Source organism: Chinchilla lanigera, unplaced genomic scaffold (assembly GCF_000276665.1).
Source record: "Chinchilla lanigera isolate Chin_1 unplaced genomic scaffold, ChiLan1.0 scaffold00036, whole genome shotgun sequence".
NCBI classification, from domain to species: Eukaryota; Metazoa; Chordata; class Mammalia; order Rodentia; family Chinchillidae; genus Chinchilla; species Chinchilla lanigera.
Window position 1 is genome coordinate 9313125 of NW_004955437.1, and position 5926 is coordinate 9319050.

General features: G+C 47.0%; 1 protein-coding gene across 6 annotated transcripts in view; it reads left to right on the forward strand.

Annotated features, from left to right (window-relative positions):
* The first annotated feature begins 1347 nt into the window (after positions 1-1347).
* Positions 1348-5926, forward strand: part of Tjap1 (tight junction associated protein 1 (peripheral)) — a 22550-nt gene continuing 17971 nt past the window's right edge. For 4 of the 6 annotated variants that reach the window (XM_013516818.1, XM_005389769.1, XM_005389776.1 and 1 more), the window contains exons 1-2: positions 1348-1440; positions 1927-2043. The gene's annotated coding sequence lies outside the window, so the exon portion shown is untranslated. Of the gene's footprint in view, positions 1441-1895; positions 2044-5926 lie in introns of all 6 variants that reach the window. The other 2 variants (XM_005389773.2, XM_013516816.1) reach the window with 2 other exon arrangements.

A 5926-nucleotide genomic window follows, 5' to 3' on the forward strand; every position in this document is an offset into this window, starting at 1 on the left:
AGCTAGGCATTATTTTTTTAAAATCTTTTTAAATTTTTTTTTGTTTCCAGTACCGGGAATTGAACTCACAACCTTGCGCTTGCCAGGCAGGCGCTGTACCGCTGAGCTAAATCCCCAGCCCCCTAGGCATTGTTTAGACACTGGGACTACAGTGATGATTAAGAAAAATCCCAGACCTCTGCAGTTTGCATTGTAGTGGGAGAGATACCCAATAAACAAAGAAATATTTAGTAGGATGTCAGACAATGATACTTACTGTGAAAGCGGGGTAAAGGCAAGTGTCTGGGGTTGCTGATTTAGACTGAGTGACCAGGGAAGGTTTGTCTGAGGTGGTGAAATTGGAGGAGAGACACAAATGGAAGTGACTAGTTAGAAAAAGAACATTCCAGTCACGCAAAAGAACAGAATGAAAGTCATCTCTGAGGCAGAAATATGCTGCTGCATTGGAGAAAATCATGCTTTTTATTCACGAAGCGTTTATGGCGTGCCAGGAATATGAAGATGCTCTCACACATCGTTTTTGCATTGAAGGAACAGTAAGACAGAGGGCTCTATAGCATGTAAACACATAATTATGAAACTGGATAGCCATAATAATATGGCCATAACTTATATGCAAGTTACCAGAGATGCCCAGCAAAAGCAGCACCAAAGGGAGGGTTTTCTGGAGGAGGTGACAGTTAAACTGAAAGTCAAAGAAGTAAAAATTATGGGAAGCTTCCAAGAGGGGCTGGATATCTTAAGGCCTGATGTCTGAAAGCACAGCACGGTTTAGGAAGTTGAAGTCCCTGAGACAGGTGGAAAATGAGGCTGGTGAAAGTGAAAGAGGTTGGGATACGCGGACATCCTCGTGCCAAGCTGAAGAGCTGATTTTATTTGGATGATGGAGACTCTCCCACTATATTTTTGAGCGAGGTTCGCCCCACCCCCGCGCGCGCCTTCGTCTTTCTTCCCTTTCCTGCTATTGCCCTACGCCTCACATCTCCTTCCTTTTCTCGTAGTCAGGCCTCCAAACCCTGTTTTTTTTTGTTTTTTTTTTAAATTCTTTTTCCCGATAACGGGAATTGAACTCACAACCTTGTGCTTGCCAGGCAGGTGCCGTGCTGTTGAGCTAAATCCCCAGACCCATTTTTTTTTTTTTGTTTTGTTTTTCTCCGGTATCGGTAATCGAACTTACGACCTCGCACTTGCCAGGTAGGCGCTGTGCCGCTGAGCTAAATCCCCAGCCCCTCAAACCCTGTTTTAAGAGGCTCCCATCTTTCTCCATCACCCGGCCCCCCCACCCCCGTCGCTGGCCCGAGGCCCCGCCCCTTGCCCCGCCCCGTCCCCGCCCCCGATGACGCGCGGTGCGCTGTGCGTGGGGATTCCCGCGGCCCGAGCCACTACCCGGCCTGCCCCGCGGCAAGATGGCGGCTTGAAGGCGGCGGGCACCGGCGGAAAGTTTGTTGTGGGATAAGAGTAGTGGGACCAGGAGACTAGAATTGAGGGGAAGAGCGTGGGACCCTAGCTTAGAGTAGGCACGGAGGACGGACTGTCTGGGGTGGAGAAGAGGAGGTGGAGTGGAGGAGGTTAAAAGCGGAGAGAAAAAAGGAGATGGGGCGGAAGGGAGGGGGCCTGGAATGCGGGGGCAGCCCAGGGAAGGGGCTTGGAGCCGAGGAGACTGGAATAGGTGTGGGTCCGGCCCAGGGAAGCAGTCACGAATTGGAAGAGAATTTCTTAACCGAGAGTAAAGGAGACTGGAGCGGGGTACCGGAGGCCTGACTGTACCACGCCAGTGAGAGGAGAAGGGGGTCTTCTTAGTAGAGGGGAGAGTGCACAAGGGTGGAAGAGAGCTCGAGGATGCTGGGCAGATCTGCTAAGGAGGGAACTAAAGCAGTGGAATGACCCTCCTCCAGGCTTAAATCAGCCTTTCCACAACTCCTATAGCAGCATCTGGCCCAATTTCAGCTGAAGACCCAGGGGCCCCAGGGACTGGAAGAAATCACAGTGCCTGCTTGGAAAGAAGAAGAGGTAGCGACTTGCCCCAGCCCAACCCCAGAGCGGGTAAGGTGGCCTCCAGTGACAGCTTTCTCATTGGCATAGTGCTTCATAAAGGACCCATGGCTTGCAGTGATGCTGAGAGTCATTTGTTCTGCTCTTCTAGAAAGGTTGCCCTTTGCCTGTGGTCCCTAAGTTGATGTTTTGCTTAGAATACAGGCTGCCTTTTGAGAGTTGTAGAATTGAGCCTCACTTGCCTTCATCTGTGCAAGCACATTTGGGCACAGACCTAGAGATCAGGCTGAAAGCATTCTAACACATTCCTGTCACAAGCAGTTTCCGACATATTCACAGTTTCTTTTTCTGTCTCCCCCATCACATCTTCAGCTTGACACACCACCTGGAAGTAGAGATTTTGGGGTGACAGATGGTGGGGAGTCTTGAGAAAAGCTTCCAGTGGTGTTCACTGATCATCTGGGCACCTGCAGTCACCAGCTCCTGAATTCATTCTTGCTGCATGTCTACTTTGGCACTTTGCTTTTGGTAAAAAGTGTTCATTACTGTTTCCCAGGGAATGTGTATTGTGGGAAAATTGTGTGAGAAGAAGGGAAAGGCAGTTTGGGAGGAGGGAGAAGAAACGCAGATGAGTTTATGGTGAGGGATGAACTTGACTGGTATAAAGTTCTGGGAATGTTTATCACCTTACACTGTATCCCTGAAACCCTTGATGTTTGAGAGCTGCTTTACAGTTGGCCCTGTGAGGCAATGGAAGGAAAGACTTAGAGACCTTGCCTTTTTCTGATAGCTTTCTTCCCTTCTGTTGTATTCTCTCCACCTTTAAAAATAAATCAGTTTCATTAGCCAAACTAAGACGTCATGGACTTAGTGTTGGAGAGCAGGCCGGAGGTGAAGCCACAATACAGTGAATGTGGTCCTTATGTCCTTTGGCACCTTGTGGTTGTCACAAAGTTGGGAGCAGGATCGTTATTAAAACCTGTTTCAGGATCATGCTTCCTGACTGTACTGGGAGGTCTGGTTGACCTAGAACTCCTCACTGACCGCCTCCTGTTCTCTGCATCCGCCACCGTTCACTGAAGTTTATTCCCAGCAGGACATCCCAAGTCCTGTTACTAGGCCAGCTTAAACACCTAAGGTATCTGAAGAATTAATGATATTTAGCTATGAATCCATTTCTAGAGAGTCAAGAAGCTTCCTTTTCCAGACACATTTTGTGGATGCTTCCTTAGAAAATGTCATTGGCAAGAGCAGTGTGATGAATGGTGAAGAGAACTGACCCTAGAGCAAGGCTGCCTAGTTGAAATCCCGACTTTACCATTTGTAGCTGTGTGACCTTTATTTTTTTATTATTTTATTTTTTTGGTTTTTTTCCAGTACTGGGAATCGAACTCACAACCTCGTGCTTGCCAGGCAAGTGCTGTGCTGCTGAGCTAAATCCCCAGCCCAGTGTGTGACCTTTATTAATTATACCATTCTCTGCCTCAGATTCTTACCCATCAGTGGAGGTGGTAAGAGGACCTTACTCTTTTTTTTTGAGTCTTGGTATGTAGTCTAGCCTGGCTTTGAACTCACAGGGATCGTCCTGCCTCAGCCTCGGAGTGTGAGATTACAGCGTGTACCACCACACCCGGCTATCATGAGGTTCTTGTGAGCATAAGATCAGTGCCTGACACTGAGTATCAGTTGTTTTGCTGTTAGATATCAGCATTGATTTCTTCCTGGCTGAACTTCCTGTTGCTGGAGGATCTGTACCAATCTGGGCTGCTATCCTGATGAGACTCAGCTTTTGGATAGTATAGATTTTTTCAGGGGGGTATAGTGAGACTATCTGTGTTAAGCTATTAAAGTGTTTAAAGCTGTGAGGGTGGAGAATTTTTTTTCCTTGCATCTGAGCAGTAGTAGTGCTTAGTGAGCATGTTTATTCTGTGTTGCCTGGCATGGGCATAAGTATTTTATACATATTAACTCATTTTTATAAGAACTATGGGCTGGGGTTATAGCTCAGTGGCACAAGTGCATGCCTGGCAAGTACACGGTCCTGAGTTCAATTCCTGGTACCCAAAAACAAACAAACAAAAAACCTGTATAACGTAGATGCTGCTTTTAGCCGTGTTTTACAGATGAGAGAAAATAGGTGCACAGGGTGTTTTAAGTCATTTGCTCCAGGTCACTCAACTAGTAAGTGGCAGAGCTGGGATTTCAACCCAGGCAGTCTGGCTTCAGCAGTTGAGCTTTTTTTTTTTGGCTAGGGTCAGGGGATTAAGGGGGTTTGCTATGTGTTACCCAACTTGGCCATAAACTTCCGGACTAAAGTGACCCTCTGGCCCATGCTATGTGGTGAAGGTAACTTCTACATATGCCTAGGAGCAATTTGTGTCTCTTGCCTGATTATCTGTCCTGGTTGATGTTTGTTTGTTTTTATGGTTAGATACATAATTCCTGTTTTCCTGAACAGTTTTTTGGTTATTTAAAACATTGGAGGTGGGATGGGGGTCTGAGCTCTTTATCACAGCCCTCTCTTTCCTCAGAAATAAGGGACATTGGTGAGGGAGCCAAAGCTGAGAACTCTTCCTGCGTCTATTTGATGACTACTCTTTGGAAACCTTCACCCCTGGCTTGGGCAAGCAGACAGATGTTTGGATCTACTCTAAACAAGCTGGGGATTGGGATCTGTGTGTTAATATAGGTGTAAATGTCAGGCACATTTCTGGTTTTCATCACTGACATGAACAGTTGAGGACACAATGTTGATTTCATAGATAGTCTGGATGTCATTGTCTTTTAAAAAAAGCAGATAACAATCTACCCCAGAAAAAGAAAATAGGTGACATTTTTAAGGGCTCTGTTCCCTCAGCATGGGGAAAATGGAAAGCAGATGTGCTTGCTTCAGCCAAAGCCCCTGCTGTCTGATGAAGGCCAGGGCTCAAGGCTTTCCCTGTGGCCAGGCAGAAGGCTGCATGCAGTCTGGGCAGAGGTGTGGCCAAGGTTTGATTGACTAGCTTTCCTTTGCCCTGTATTTAAGACTCCTCTGAGTCATGTCCTGTCTACTGAACACACCCTCAGGGCCTGTCTTTTTCTTCTTAAATGACTCTTTGTGCCATCAGAGCGGGCACACGGCTGGTGTCTACACAGGCTTTGAGGGAGTTGGGGGCTGAGGACTCTGGGCTTTCCTTGGGAACACTGGGCCAGCCCTGTGATGAACTTCCCTATCTGTTGTGGGATGTGTGATCCTGAGAGGTAGGCAGCGTCTGTCAGTCTTGCTTCCCTCTATCATTTAGAAGCCATGTGTCCCAGGGTAACCAGCGTCCTTTATCTTGATATGTGCTCCCGTCAGCGTGCTGAAACATGTTATCTTCATAGAGTACACTTTTTTGTTTCAGTACAAGAAGTCCTCAGATCTTCTGGATTCAGGTCACATTTTAGTGAATATCTGAATTGCAGGACGCAGGCTGATGGATTTCTGAGCTGGTTCTCCCCATTACTGTTTCTTTTTGTTGTGTAAATCGATTTCTTCTCATAGTGCCCTTTGTCCAGATATTTGTATTCTCTCCCTTCACTGCCTTCTCACCACTGTATTTGGAGTGCCAAGGACTTCGGGGTAAACTCAAGTCTTTATTTCTCATCTAGAGTGGGCCTGCTGATTCTGTTTTTGTGGTACTGGGGATTGAATCCAGGGCCTTTGCACTGAGCTGCATATCCCCAGCCCTTTTAAAAATTGATTTTGAGACAGGGTCTCACTATATCACTGAGTTGCTTAGATTGGGTTCAAACTTGCAATCCTCCTGCCTCAGCCTCCCAGGGTGTTGGGATTATAGGTGCCTGTCACCATGCTCAGGTTGGATTCAGCATGGAGAGGAGGGGTCTTCCCTGATCCTAAGCAAGGAGTTGATGTAGGGGGTGCCAGAGCAATTTGCTAGTCTTTTTTTTTTTT